The 16,039-nt window shown below is 38.4% G+C and overlaps 1 long non-coding RNA gene across 1 annotated transcript in view; it reads left to right on the forward strand.

Moving 5' to 3' along the window:
- Positions 1-16,039, forward strand: part of LOC102550569 (uncharacterized) — a 109,028-nt gene that overhangs the window by 20,341 nt on the left and 72,648 nt on the right. The window contains exons 2-3 of the long non-coding RNA XR_010054135.1: positions 2,103-2,213; positions 14,668-14,772. This is a non-coding gene — a long non-coding RNA (uncharacterized LOC102550569). The remainder of the gene's footprint in view (positions 1-2,102; positions 2,214-14,667; positions 14,773-16,039) is intronic.

Consider the following 16,039-nt stretch of genomic DNA (forward strand, 5'->3'; position numbering starts at 1 on the left):
ACATCCCTGATTCCAATCTCCTTTACACTTTCCTCACTGACGATGACCAGTAAAAACTTGCAACCAACCCACTAAAGGACAATAAAAATCTATGACCCACTGCAGACAAATAATCAGCTACCCATCCTTCTTTTGAGAATGAGGGTGTCATGTTCTCTAAAGATGTATCCCTATGAGTGTGGGGTGACAACAAGTTTTGGGGACCTTACAATACTTGGGATATTTTCCAAATCCTGTGAGATCCTGCAGTTTCATATGCTTCCAAGTCCTGAATGTGGAGGGATTAACTGAAGTCCTGGCTACATTAACAATTGAAAATACAAACACACATTCATACAATTTGAGGAAGGTCACACAATATCTACCTCTTGAAGTTTGCTCAAAACAATTGTTCAGTGACTTTTTTATTTAGCTTCAGGTATCTTCTTAGTATACAGGCAGAAACGAGACAGATCGTTTGCTAAAATAATGTTAATAGCTTCTAAGCCAGTCACGAATAGAGTTCCTGCAATCCTTTGAAGTCTCATTAGAGAGGCTCTATTTTGCACACTACTCACAATTCTTATGTCTCCTGTGTAGCAAACTAAAATGGACTGTTAAGATCTGCTTACATATTTCAAAAGTTTTCCCAACACAAAGTATTCCACCCTCCTCCAAAAAACAAGATATTCCTCACAAAAACAAGTCCACTCCCTCTGGTACCAGTTTATATATCAGTCACATTTCTGTTACTTCAAAAAAATACCGTGACCAAAAGCATGTCAAGGAATACAGTGTTTCACGGTTTGGTAGCCAACCCCCAACTACAAAATTATTTCATTGTTAAGTCATAAATGTAAGGTTACTACTCTTTTGAATGGTAATGTAAATATCCTGTATAAAGTATGTCTCCTATGTGATTGCCCCAGGAAGTAGTTGCAACCAACTGGTTGAAAACTGCACCTTATGTGTGGAGGTGGTGGTTGTGGGTTTTTTGTTTTCTTTTGTTTGTTACTTTGGCCTCTTTGTCAAAACCGAGATGCTGATGAGAACATACACCAATATCTGTGTCCTTTATTATCTTCTTTTAGACATTGTGTTTGTTCTCATTGTATCAACAGGCTGGGTTTCTTTTTTACTATTCCCCAAAATGAACTTGAAATTATTAAAGATGATGCGTCCTGCAGTGTTTTACTGTCTTACTATTTGGCAGTGTCTGACTGCCCTTCATTTTTGCTTTCATTGGTTGAGATCTTTTTTTCATTCCCATGAAGCCCTGCATAACAATTAGGACTGGATGGATTGTAGACGATTCTGGTAGGAATTCGATAAAAAATATCAGTCATATTGATACATGAAAACGAGAGGTGTCTTCATTTTCTGCTTTCTTCAGTTTTTTCTTATTTTTCTTAATGTGTTCTTCGTAGCAAGTCTTCAGTTCCTTAGATTTATTACAAAATTTTTAAGGCTAGTCTGAATGGGTTTCTTTTCTTGGTATGTTTATTGATATTTATTGTTGGTATACAGGAATATTATTGACTTTAATGTGATTTTAGTGAGTGGGTCTATGAGCTGTAGGAGTTTTCTGGTGGAAACATCGTGCTGTTTATATATGGATCATATCACCTGCAAATCAGAAAATTCTGACTGCTTTCCTTCATATGGACATGGCCTTTCCATCTTTCTATTTTCTGTTTTGGATAAGAATTCACATACTACTTGGATTAGATGAAAAGATTGAACACCTGTGACTTATTACTTATCTTAGGGAAATGCATTAAGATATTCTCCAGTTAGGATGCTGTTGGCCTTGTATATTTTCTTCATAATGTTAATGTATATCTTCTCCATATCCCAGATTCTCCAGGACTATTTCATGTATCACTGTGAGATTTTGCCAAAGAAATTGTCTGCCTCTAGTCAATGATCATGTGTTTCTTGTTCTTGCTTTCATGTGGTGTATTGTTTATTCATTTGTATTTGTTGAAATATTCTTGCCCCTCTGTAGTCAAGCCATCTTGATCATGGTACCTGATATGTTTGGTATATGTCTGAATTTTATTTGCCTGTATTTTATTGAGAAATTTTTCACTTAAGTATTCCTTCCAATCTTTGTTTTATAGGCTGTGAAGAGACACCATGACCAAGGGAACTTATAGAAGAAAGAGTATATTGTTGCTTACAGTTTCAAGGATTCTGAGTTATGACTACAATGCTGAGGTACATGGCAGCAGGTAGGTCACCATGTTTCTAGAGAACTAGCTGAGAGCTTACATCTTATCTGCAAGTTGGAGACAGAGAAAGTGAGCGTTAAGTATAAATGGTATTTAATTTGGAAACCTCAAAGCCCAATCCCATAACACTCCTCCAACCAATACATATCTTATAATTCTTCCTGCACATTTCCTCTCACCAGAAACAAACATTCATTCATGTGAGTTTATGTGGGCCATTATCATTCAATTCACCATATCCTACTCACAATTATCCATAGGATTTTAAACATATCAAAATAAAAATGCATTTCCCACATCCTTCAAAAATCCTTGTAGTGTTTCACAGTCTACACAGTTCAGCCAAAGAACTTCATAAAACTCCAGGCAGTCCCATAATTATTTCCCTCCTATGAAATCAAAAGGCAAATTCCACACTTCCAATGTGTAATGCCGAATCATATATCTTATCATTGCCCAGGGAAATTGGGAATGTGGTGAGCCAATTCAAGGCATAATCCCAAGAGCACACACTCCAAATTCTCTCCTTCTGATAGTAGACAAAGAGATTAGACCTATTTTAAATTTTCCTTATTTATTTCTCCCCTGACCCTTTCAGTTGTTGTATTGTTTATGTTACTTACTTTCCATGAGTGTGTGTATTTTCTGTACTTTTAATTGTGTGATACCACTTTGATTCCTTTGTGCTCAGATAGAATCCATGACATTACTTCAACTTTATTATATTTCCTGAGGGTTGTTTTGCATCCCAATATGTGGTCAATTTTGGAGAAAGGTCCACAGGCTGATAGAAAGTATAGGTATAGTTCAATGTAGTTTGTTAGGTTCATTTGCCAGACGATGTACCTTAATTCTGCTCCTCCTGTTTTGTTTATTTGCATGTGATCTGTTAGGTGGTCTGAGCAGACAATTTAAACAAATCACAACCACTGTTATAACTAATCTGTTGTTTCATATCTATCTGATACTGTATATTTTTAAATTTGAGAAGCTTGTGTTTAATATGTTTATATTTAGAATTGTAGTATCTTTTTGTCATTGCAAAGTATGAAATGAATTTCCTTACATCTTGTGGACAGGATGAGTTTGAAACTATTCCGTCAGCTACATAGACAAACTGAATAGGGACATGGTTCTTAGTTCGGTTTCACTAGTATACCTTCTATATCTCTCAGGATGGTAATCCTGTTTTTGGCTTAATATATGTCTGTTTACTGGGGAATTGAGTTTAGTGATATGTAAATATTTTTCAAACCTCTGTGTTAATTTTGTCATTTTTTTAAATTTTTGACTTTTTCATCGATTTCATTTGATTGACTGTCCTAGTGGTGTTAATTTATTTCCTGTGACCTCTGGTATTTTATCCTTCCCTGCAAACTATAGTATTCCTATTAGGATCCTCTATAGAGCTGGCTTACTGGTTATACATAGTTTTTAATTTATTTATAATATCCCTTAATCAGCACAGTAGCTGGGCAGCTGCCTGTCCTGCATGGAATTAGGTCTCATTTCCAAACAATGACTCTGAACTCCTACTTACTATGCAGCATCTTGGCTGCTCTTTGTTCCACCTGGACAGCCCTCAGGATCAGGCTTTCCTCTGTCTTAACCCATGGCTGCTGTCCTCCTTCCTCTCTCCTCTCCATCACATCCATTCTTCCTTTCTTCTTGGCAGCTTCTTCCTTCTTCCCCCCTCATGATCCTCTCTAGCAAAGCCCTCAAAAACTCACCTCCACCATCTTTCTGCTGTGCTTCTTTATAATCACAATTAATGGGAGCAGGGTCACTTTTCTGCGGGTTAAACAGTCTTACATTCTACAAATTAGCATTAAAATACAAGCTGAATTTTATCAATACACCACAGGGTTTTCTTTCTCTTTGTTTTGGTTTAATTTTTCTTTTAACTTTTTACTTTTTATTTCATTTTTGGCTATCTTTTATTAATTGGTTATTTTATTAATTTACATTTCAAATGTTATCCCGCTTTCCAGACTCCCCTCATCAAGCCTCATCATCATATTTCTTCTCAGCATTTTCTATATAACAGCCTTCCCCGAACTACACATATCCATTCCCACCTCACACATCTAGGATCTCCATTTGGTGGGGCCACATTCCTACCAGCGTCAAGGTGCTACCACCACATTGATACCAGATAAGTCAATCCTCTTCTACCCAGTACCTAGGACAATAGACACATACTTGTATACACATTGCCTAGTTATTTACACCCTAGGACCAAGGAAGATTGGTGAGAGAGGGTCTGGTTAGATATTTAAAACCAATGATTGCTGCTTTCTCTTCTTTTTTTGGTTATAGGTAAAATTATGTTTGTATGCTTCTCTTTTTTGTCATTATTGTGAGATGATTAATTTCTTGGATTTTCTTGGATAATATTTATTTCATTGTCTTGGAGTTTTCTTCCTATTATCCTCTGGTGTGCTTTATAGAGAAAATATAGTTTAAATTTGATTTTGTCATGTAATATCCTGGTTTCTCCATTTATGGCGATTGGGAATTACTCAGTGTATAGGAGCTTGGGTCTGCATTACATCGGCCCAAGATTTTCTGGCTTTTAGAGTCTCTCTTGAGAAGTCTGGTGTAATTCAAATTGGTCTGAATTAATTTGGTACTGGATATTTGTACCTTACCCCTTTTAATGTACTTTCTTGTATCTGTGCATTTAGTGTTTAATTTTTATGTGAAGGGAGGAATTTTTCTGGTATAATTAATTTGGCGTTCTGTAGGCTTGTTGAATGTTTTGGCCTTTTCTTTCTTCAGCTTACGGAAGTATTCTGTGATGATGAAGATATTTACTGAACCTATGAGCTGGAACTCTTAATTCTCTTCAATATCTATTATCCTTAGCTTTGGACTTACATTGAGTCCTGAAACTCATGGATATTTTGGATTCAACAAACCGTACATGTTTATCTGAGATGGATTTTTTGTGCTTTGTGGGGTGACCTGCTTGACCCCTACGCTTCCATTTATTATCTTGTTGGATAATGAGACATGGTCAGGAATGGTGACCTCTTGCCATAAACTATATGAAAATAGTGAGGTCAATTTATGTGTGTCAAGTGTCAGTAGTCTTCTGGGTGGTTTTGGATCCTGGTTGGACATATGCAACTGTTTCAAAAGACCAGGATTGATATTCCTTGGGGTCCCATGATGATGCAATCAGACATGACAGAAAAAGACCAGAATACACATGAGAGAATGTGATTTGTATAATAGAGAGAACATTATTAATGTTCTAACTTATTAAGTTATGATACAGAATATCTGATCACACTGTGATCTCCAAGAATGTATTATTTAACGAAAAACTATGGTTTGGTATAGCATTGCAAGGGCAAGGACATTTACGCAAGATCTGTTTGTTTCCTGTAAACATGGACTTTATTACTGTATGGTTCACCTACCACACACCTTTATTGCAAAGGTAAAAAGTGCACTTAGGTCCAGAGCAGATCGAGGCACGACTTGACAGAAAATGAAGATAACTAAGGCAATGGAAAGTCCTAGAGTTGAAGGATTATTAAGAAAGTGTTCAGAGGGAACAAGAATGCCCTTCTCTGGGAGGTCAGTGAATTAGGAAGGACAGTTGGGAGCTTTACTTGACGTCAGCATCTGAGTCTGGAAATGTCATTGGTAAAATTAATGTCTGGAATTTTGTGTTGTGAAACAGCACATTGGCTCTGCAGCGTTTGGCAAGGTCCATGGACAGAGAGATCACACCAGCTGGGAACAATCTGACAAGAAATCAGGTTTCCTTTAGTCACCTGAGAGGTCCTCAAGGAGAGAGGAATGGATGGGTAGCACTTTAATAGAAGCCTTTAGGATCTCAATAGTGCTACTCTAGATGTCTTCAGTATAGATGCAGAAAAAGAAAAACTAAATGACTTCACAGGAATTAGCTCAATTCTGAACATGATTATTTCACATTGGCAGTTTATACTTGTTTCGTCTTTTTAAATTCAAAACAAGAGCCTAGGGTGTAAATTCGAGGTAGCATTAGAATCACAGTATGTTTACACCACCTTTAAGGTGCCCAGCATCTAACACTCCGTGGCTAGAGATTCTACTTTTAACTGGATCACCAGAGAAAATCTACAATCAACCATGCTAGGGAGGCCCTGATCAGTGTGTATGCTCTGTCCATGTCCACGACAACCCACTTCAGCAGAAAGGCCTCCATTTTTCAGGTGAAGAAATCACAGCTCAGAGCCAATGATCATCAGATCCCTCAGTCTCACTGGCTGTCACTTACACCCACATCCTTCTCTGTGAAGGGAAGCTTTGGGCCTGATGTGGGCTGTGCAAGCTGACTCTCCTGAGATGATCAATGCTCTTCTTGAACCTGGGAGAACTGAAGACAAGATGAGCACACAGACTCCTGGGATAGATCCTGCCTCTGGGTCCTAGGGTGGGACACAGAATCCCTTGCCATGTGCCTCTCCTCATCTGAGGAGTCTGTTCCCATGTGTCAGCTTCTATGGCAGTGGGTCTCAACACTCCTAGTGCTGCAACTCTGTAATACAGCTCTTCATGCTGTGGTGACCCCAAGTATAAAATTGTTTCATTGCTACTTCCTAATGAAGTTTGCAGTACTTATAAGTCATAATATGCAAGGTATCGGATATGCAATCTGTTTGTGAAGTTGTGCCTCACAGTCTGAGAAACATTGCTTTATATAATTTTTTTAAAAAAGAAAGGCCTTCCTATGAGGAGGACCCGGAGCAGACATAAAGGCAGAGACACCGTGAAGTAGTGACAAGTTTTAGCAGGTCCAAGGCTGCTTGCCTTAATGCCAACAGAGATTTTCTGGCTAAAGGTACAATCTGAAATCACTGGCCCCATGACATTTCTTACCTCAATTTTCCCCCTTACAATGTCTGTCTGCTTGGACATATCTGTCCAGGAAGCTAGTCCCTGTAGTCTCTGATAAAGGCAGAATGCTAAAGGCAGGTATCGTTTCCCTCTTTTGGCCCACAGTCACTTGTATAGAAGTAAGTGCAAATCCCCCGTGGGTAAATGTGTGTCTCTCACATAGTGTATTAGAATTGAAATATCTGTTTGAGTTGAGAAAAACCAACTCCCACTTCAGATTTAGAGCTGACCAACAATTACTTTCAGGAGAATGAAGAAGCTGGCCAGGCCTGAAGATCCAGATCCCCTCCCTGCCTGGGATAATCCCACCTACAGTAGACTTCAGCTTCACCTAGCAGGTGTTATCAGAAAAATCTGACCTTAAGATTCTGAAATCCACAATATGCACAAACCCTAGAGTTGTTAGGTGGCCGATTTGGGGGATTTCTCCAGGTTATAATCATTCTGGCCTCTTCTCTTCCCTTGGATGCACTCCGTTCTCTCTAGTCTGTTGGTCCTAAAAGGACTTGGGTCAACTCAAGGACTTCTAGGGGAGGAGCTTTTGTTGTGGGAGTGAGCATGGATCAAGAATGTAACCCCATTCTGACTGGGCAACTAATCTCCAGAAAAATCTTCTGCAGGCAAAGAACTGGGTCCTGTGATAGACTACACTGTTTAACAGGGAGATCTGGTTGCTTTCTCCAGGAAGAAGCACTTCGGTGTTGACTCTCACTTCTCAACCTTCTGTTCTAAATCACTTCTGAGAAGGGGCACTTTCGTCTAACTCCTCAAAGGTACCTACCCTTCATTGTGGCTGGAGGATCCTATGGTGTTGCAGCTCTGAGTTGGTAGTGGGAGCACTCAGACTGACTTGGAGAAGCCTCTTTTCACAGCTGATCTAGATGTGAGGAACAGGTGCTTTTAAAGAAGCATGTGAAAGTATTTCCTGCAGGAGAGACCTCTGCAGGCAAAGACACACAGGACAGGGAAAAGCGAGTTTATGTACTGCCATCACATCCTACCAGTCTCTAATATGGGGCGAGGCCTTGCCTCACCTTAGTAACAACAGCATGTAATAAATGAACCTTTTGCTGATTTCTGTCGTGGTTCCGACGTCAAAATGTCAATGAGTACCATGCAGAGCCCGGACTTAGGCTGTATTAAAGTAGTCCACAGTATCAGTGTTATCTGCAAGGTACCATGGGACAGTAGTAATGCATGTTTGCATGAACCTGGACAGTTTTCACTACAGTCTTCTAAGTCATTTTATAAAATTTTATAGTGAGTTCATGGAAGAACAGGCTCAAACATAGACAGGAACATACACACACACACACACACACACACACACACACACACACATACATACATATACATATACTTTACTGACATGGTGCATATTCTTTGTACACCAAAAATAAGGTGAGCATTAATGAAAACATTCTAATAATTGAATAAGTGGAGGAAGCTGTGTAGAGACTGTGGCTTATAGTTACTTAAAAGGTCCTCACCAGGCTCTCTTCTTGTTGGTGGGTAAACTTCAAGTGCAACTGGGGTTCGTTATTTTCTTTCTCCATAGCACGCAGGACTAGGGTGGAAGCTAGGGTTTTCAGAATATTTGGTAAGTATTGTAACATTGAATGAAATCCTAAGGCTGGAACACTATTAATGTTCTAAAAATTTACAGGGCAAGCTAAAGTCAGATATCTACTGTATTTAAAGAAGCAATGAGAGCGAGGTAGATTGATGCCCTGTCTAAATTCAGAAATGTTGGAGCCCGAATGTCTCCTGATGGTGTTATTTTATCAATGTAACATAACATATGTAACATATGCTCTTTAAAAGTAAAGGCCAGAAGTTCACAGAATAATAGCATTGGCCTTACCATATCCTCCCTTGGGGATGGGAAAACTAATGTTCTGAAATCTTTGACTCTCAGGAATTGTGATCTTCATGGAAATTTAATTCCGTTGCAGATGTTCCAGTTGTTGTGGCCCATTGTTAGAAATATCAGCCTAAACCTATACTCCATCTGACAGAAAGCTCAGAATACAATTCACAGAACTTACTCCACATTCCCCAGACTTGTTTCTTTTGTCCATTATTTTTTTTTTTTTGATGAAAGGCCAGATTGCCTCACACTACTCTGTCGAAAATTGCCATTCACTCTCCCAAAATTCTTGGGAAGATGGGAAAACATGTCTTCCTATGTATCTGCCAGGCAGGGACTGAGAAAAAGTAGGGCACTGGTTGTTACTACAACCCTGGTGACATCACAGAGGATGCCAAGAACTCTCTAGGACACAATAGAATTTCCAAGAAGGGACATCTGATATCATAGTGAACAGAATTTGCCTCCCTGCTAATAACCTCCCTGTATAGTGCATAAGCTGAGGTGCCCTTTCCAGGAGACTTTCCTAGGGCATAGACACTGAGCAACTCCTGATTCCAAGGCCAAGTATTCCTCAAGGCTTGATTATGAAAACCTTAGTAATTCCTATGCATTTTAATGAATATTTCCCTGCTATTCCTGCCCAAAAATGTCTCATCTTAACTCAAATTATCCTCATTCAGCAATATTAGACATTAAAAATTCCTGAAAAATAACACCAGTTTGAATATGCAGTCAAAAGATTCTCTTGTCTCATTATGTACATGTGCTTGAGATCACATCAAGAAATAGCCTGCAGGGTAGGTTGCGACATGGGTGTGTGTTATGGGAACTCTCATGAAGCCTTGTACTTAGCATTCCACAGTTGCCACAAAATCCCTTAGGAGAAAGAAATCATTATTGAAATCATTATTGTGCTAGGAACAGTTTGGAGTCCAATTGACAGAGGAAAAGTGAAATGTTGGAGCCACCAATGAAGGCACCCTCATACTGCTTGTGGGGTTCTCCTCCTTGCACCAATTTCACCAAAGGACCATTGCTCACAGGCCTCTGTAAGCTATACCATGAGATCCTATCTGACAGTTTTTACCTTGGGCCTTTCACTGGGCATGCCCTCACCTTCTGTAAATTTAACCCCATTCTTCTAGTTTTAAGACCAAATGGTGATTATCTCTTTACAAGTACGTACTGTTTTGGTCCATATCGCTTCCCTACCATGTCTATTCTGAATCTCCAGCTTCAGCTTGCCTCACCCTATGTTCCTCTGTTTGCCTGGAGTTCTGCCCACATACATTCTGAGGTAGCTCTTGGCCATAAGAATTTCATTCCGTACAATCGGCAATGAGACAAGACCTGATAGAACTCTCAGCTTGTGTTGAGCTGGTGAGAAGGACAAACATCTACAAAGTAGCAAACCTGATGATGGATCATAAAATGATTAGAAAGAAATCCTGCTATCACTTAGCTCTCTGCCAGTAAAGAACTAAGAATTGAAGTTGACACACCTTAGTACAAAGAGACCTCACCTCAGCATTTCCTCTTTTACACCAAGTAATACCCTTATCTTTACATTGATAAGCTAGATAAAGTAAGATAAATTTTGAGATGCATCACATAAGAATGACAGTCCCAATATTCAGTCCATTTCTATTTGGCAAAATTGGAGAAGGTACTTCATTAACTAAATTATATTAGTGTAAAATTTTGTACCTGAATCACTTTCTCTCAGTTCTTAAACTTTTTTATCCTCTGTCTATCATAACTTTCATTTATTAACCATAATAACTTCCCTGAATCAAAAAGTACTATTTTTCATTGTAAACAACTTAAGGGTCTATGTCCTTCATCTTTTTAATTTTATACCTCTTTTGTGGACATATTGCCATTTTTTATTTTTTATTTTTTCATCTTCCACAAGTAGATCATTTTTTCTCTGATATGGAGAAGGATGCAAGGGTGCACTTCAGATATGAGGGGGTGGTGGATATCAACGGAGTTGAGCTGCATGTTGCGAAATTAACAGAGAACAAATGAGAAGTTTAAAAAAATTAAAATGTGCACATTGGGGATAAAGAAGTGAATGCTTAGCGTGCAGAGGTTTGGCAGTGGACTGGGTATTTGTGGGGGTGGGGTGTATTTGGGTGGGGTTCTGGCATGGTAAGAACACTGTCTGTTCTGGTCCTTCCAGGGAAACACCTTCTCCCATCTCACCTCTGCCTCTATCTCCTCCTCCAACAGCTGAAACTGCCTCCTACTTACAGCAGCAGCTTCTGGGCATCTCCCTCTCTGCTCAAGCTCTTCTAAGTGCTCGGGGGTGATACAAGCATTGAAAAGCCTGGGGCAGCAGTCAGGCCATGCACACTCTGTTGTCATCCCCGTAGGGGCTCAGGATTTATGGTGCCAGAGTGGTTGTGGCAGGCATTTTGATGCTGCAGTGGGTTGTCTGTCGAGCCCCTCATTCTGCACCTCCCATGTCCCCCCTGGTCCTGTCAGGTTCCTAGTTGTCACATTCCTGTGTGATGGTGAACTCGTTTTCTTTTCTGAGTCTCATGACAAGAAAATTTAACAGTAAACTATCTAGTCTTCAACTCCATTTGAGACCTGAGAAGGAGAATTGCCTGAAGAAACAGGAAATTCAGAGCTAATAGCTTCCAATTCTAAAGAAATGACAGAAATTGTTGGCTACCGTGACAGACAGTCAGCAAATATTCTTGTGTCATTGTGGCATCCAGTGTCAATTGAACGGGTCAGGGGCTCTGATAACAATCCTTTGAAGTAGATCACTTGAAGGACTATCCTCACTTTCTCTCCAAAGCCTGGGACAATAGACTTCCCCATGATCCCCTTCTCCACAGTCTGGACACCTTTCTGGCAGCAGTGGAGGTAAGTGGGTAGTGTTTCACCCCATGGCCAATTTGCCACATTTGAAGGACACTCCAGTTAGGGTTCTTTAGTTCCCATCATTTTCTTCAGAATAGCATGAGGACACTGCTCGGACTTGAGGTCTCTCCCACTGTGAAAAGCCTTTGACTACTAGGACATGTGAAATGGCAGATTCTTCAGATCTCTAAAGAATTAGAGAACCATCTTTTTATGTAAAGTCTATCTCAGTGCACAAATGTGGAATTTTTTCAAAGGATTTACTGTTTAATTTGAATACATATACAAGAAGCTAAATAAAGCTTATTTCTGTACCTAACTAAACAAGTACCTAACATCACTAGAACACTGAGTATTTATAGTTGGATAGTACTATTTGCATTCCTTAATTATCCATGGCAGTGTACAGTAGTAATTTTATACAATTAGAATTTTACACCGTATTGTGAATATGATGCATATACTTATATCTTAAACAAGAGTTTAATCATTTATTCAAGTATAATATGAAATTCTATCATCATTCAAATTCCATGTCATCCTAAAATATTTGACACTTGGTGTTGCTTCCTAGTATAAAAAACGATTGAATAATCTATGCTTTTTATCATGTTAGCCCCTTTCTCCTGCTTCCCCAAACCCTAGATAGGAGAGATAAATGGTTGAGGAGAGAAAGAGAAAGTAAGTAAGATGTCCTGATTCTATTCTCCTTTACTGTTTCCAAACATTCCATGACTAGTAAAAACTTGCATCCAACCCACTAAATGACAATAAACATCTCTAACCCACTGAAGACAAATAAGCAGCCACCCATCCTTCTTTTGAGAATGAGGGTGTCATGTTCTCTAAAGTTGTATCCCTATGAGTGTGGGGTGACAACAAGTTTTGGGGACCTTGCAATAATTGGGATATTTTCCAAATCCTGTGATTTCTTACAGTTTCCTATGCTTTCAGGCCCTGAATGTGGAGGGAATAACTGAAGTCTTTGCTACATTAACAATTGAAAATACAAACACACATTCATACAATTTGAGGAAGGTCACACACTATCTACATCTTGATGTTTGCTCAAAATAATTGGTCAATTACTATTTTATGTAGCTTCATTTATCTTCTTAGTATACGGGCAGAAAAGAGACAGATTGTTTGCCAAAGTAATGTTAATTACTTCAATGCCAGTCACCAATAGAATTCCTGCAATCCTTTGAAGTCTTTCAGAGAAGCTCTATTTTGCACAATACTCACAATACTTATGTCTCCCATGTGGCAAACTAAAATGGACTGTTATGATCTGCTTACATATTTCAAAAGTTTTCCCACTCCAAAGTCTTACACCCTCCTCCAAAAAACAAGAGATTCCTCGCAAAAAAAAGTCCACTAGTGCTGGTTCCAGTTTATATATCCGTCACATATCTATTACTGCAAAAAACTACCATGACCGAAAACATCTCAAGGAATCCAGTTTTTCACATCGTGGTAACCAACCCCCAATTACAAAATTATGTCATTCCTAAGTCATAAATGTAAGATTACTTCTCTTTGGAATTGTAATGTAATTATCCCCTATAAAGTATGTCTCATGAGTGATTGCCCTGAGAAGGGGTTGCAAGAAACAGATTGAAAACTGCATCTTGTGTGTGGAGGTGGTGGTGGTGGTGGGTTTTTTGTTTTGTTTTGTTTGTTAGTTTGGCCTCTTTTTCAAAAACCAGAGGCTGATGAGAACATACACCAATAACTGGGTCTTTTATATAATTCCTATAGCCTTTGTGTCTGTTCTCATGACAACAACAGGCTGGGTTTCTTTTTTACTATTCTCCAAAATGAACTTGAAATTATTAAAGGTGATGCATCCTGCAGTGATGAACTGTCTTACTATTTAGCAGTGTCTGACTGCCCTGCTCCTTTGTGCTTTCATGGATTTTGAGATCTTTTTTTCATTCCCATAAAGCCCTGCATCCTAATTAGGACAGGATGGATGTTAACTAGTAAATGATTCTGGTAGGATTTGATATAACAATATTAATCATACTGATGCATGAAAATGAAAGGTCTTTTCATTTTCTGGTTTCTTCAATTTTTTTCTTAATTTTTGTAATGTTTTCATTGTAACAAGTCTTCACTTTCTTAGATTTATTACAAGACTTTTAAAGCTATTCTGAATGTTTTTGTTTTTTTGGTATGTTTGTTGATATTTATTGTTGCTATACAGGAATTTTATTGATTTTAATGTGATTTCAGTTAGTGTGTCCATGAGCTGTAGGAGTTTTCTAGTGGAACCGTAGTGTTCTTTACATATAGATCATATCACCTGCAAATGAGAATACTCTGACTGCTTTCCTTCATATGGACATGCCTTTCCATCTTTCTATTTTCTGTTTTGGATAAGACTTCACATACTACTTGGATTAGATGAAAAGATTGTACACCTGTGACTTATTACTTATTTTAGTGAAATGCATTAAGATATTCTCCAGTTAGGATGCTGTTGGCCTTGTATATTGCCTTTATATTGTTAAGGTACATCTTCTCCATATCCCAGATTCTCCAGGACTATTTTGTGTATCACTGTGAGACTTTGCCAAAGAAATTGTCTGCCTCTAGTGCAATGATCATGTGTTTCCTGTTCTTGGTTTCATGTGGTGTATTGTTTATTCATCTGTATTTGTTGAAACATTCTCGCTCTCTGGAGTCAAGCCAGCTTGATCATGGTACCTGATATGTTTGGGATATGTCTGAATTTTATTTGCCAGGATTCTATTGAGAAATTTTTCACTTATGTGTTCCTTCCAATCTTTGTTTTTTTTATAGGCTGCAAAGAGATACCATGAGCAAGGGAACTTTTCGAAGAAAGAGTTTATTGGGGCTTACAGTTTCAAGGATCATGAGTCTGATATCAGGGGTACATGGCAGCAGGTAGGTCACCGTGTTTCTAGAGAACTAGCTGAGATCTTACATCTTATCTGCAAGTTGGACACTGAGAAAATGAGACTTAAGTGTAAATGGTATTGAATTTGGAAACGTCAAAGGCCAATCCCAGAACAGTCCTACAAAAAACAAAACAAAACAAAACAAAACTATATCTTCTACTTCTTCCCGAACATTTCCTCTAACCAGCAACAAACATTCATAATTGTGAGTTTATGGAGACCATTATCATTCAAAAGACCACATTCTACTCCCAATTGTCCATAGGATCTTAAACATATCATAATGAAAAATGCACTTAGCTCGCTTTGCAAAATCCCTATAGTCTTTACCGTCTACACAGTTTATCCAAAGAGCTTCCTAAAACTGCAGGCAGTCCCTTAATCATTCCCCCTATGAAATCAAATGGCCAATTACACACATCCAATGTGTAATGCCAAATCACATATGTTATCATTGCAAAGTGAAGTTGGGAAGGATGGCGAGCCAATTCAAGGCATAATCGCAATAGCCCACACTCCACATTCTCTCCTTCTGACAGAAGAGAAGGAGATTAGATGGGTTCACTCCTCTGGCTTTGCTGATTGAAACATAATTCATAAACTTTTGTTGTATCATATAGATCTGTGTATGGTGGTTGTGTTTTCAATGTCACTCATTTCTAGGAATTTTTCATTTTTCCTTATCCCCTTACCCTTTCAGTAGTATATTGTTTATGTTACTTACTTTCCATGAGTGTCTGTATTTTCTGTACTTTTAATTGTGTGATACCAGTTTGATTTCTTTGGGCTCTGATAGAACGCACGACATTATTTCAACGCTCTTATATTTTCTGAGGCTTGTTTTTTTTACCTATTCTCTGGTCAATTTTGGAGAAATATCCACAGGCTGATAGAAAATATATGTATAGTACACTGTAGTTTGTTAGTTCCATTGGCCTGATGATGTCACTTAATTCTGCCCCTCCTGTTTTGTTTATTTGCATATGATCTGTTAAGTGTTCAGAATGGAGAAGCAAAAGAAATCACAAACACTATTAGAACGAATCTGTAGTTTCATAGCTATCTGATAACATATATTTTTAAATTTGGGAAGCCTGTGTTAATATGTATATATTTAGAATTGTAGTATGTTTTAGTAATTGCAAAGTATGAAGTGAATTTCATTACATCTCTGGACAGGATGAGTTTGAAATCTATTCTGTCAGCTATATAGAGAAACTGCATAGGATTGCGATAGGGACATGTTTCTTAGT

This window comes from Rattus norvegicus, chromosome 8 (genome assembly GCF_036323735.1).
Source record: "Rattus norvegicus strain BN/NHsdMcwi chromosome 8, GRCr8, whole genome shotgun sequence".
Taxonomy (NCBI): Eukaryota; Metazoa; Chordata; class Mammalia; order Rodentia; family Muridae; genus Rattus; species Rattus norvegicus.